Here is a 287-nt window from a genome sequence, read left to right on the forward strand (position 1 = left end):
GAACAAACGTTTCTGACTGATTTAAAGTGCTGGGAGCAGCAGCATGGATACATCCAACCTGGGGATCATTCAGCTTCTTAATGGCCATGACAATGGTACCGCCAGCTCCTACTCGATACACAAAGTAGTGGGGAGCTTTTAAAGGGGTACAGTTACTTTGGAGCCTTGTATATAGAGGTGGCCACAGCAACCCTAGCAGTGTTGTATTACTGCCAGCTGTTTTCTCAGGTTCCTTTAACTCAATGTTCATAAATGTAATGAGGAAATCATAAAGAATACTTCACTAG

Source organism: Pogona vitticeps, chromosome 4 (assembly GCF_051106095.1).
Source record: "Pogona vitticeps strain Pit_001003342236 chromosome 4, PviZW2.1, whole genome shotgun sequence".
Lineage (NCBI taxonomy): Eukaryota > Metazoa > Chordata > Lepidosauria > Squamata > Agamidae > Pogona > Pogona vitticeps.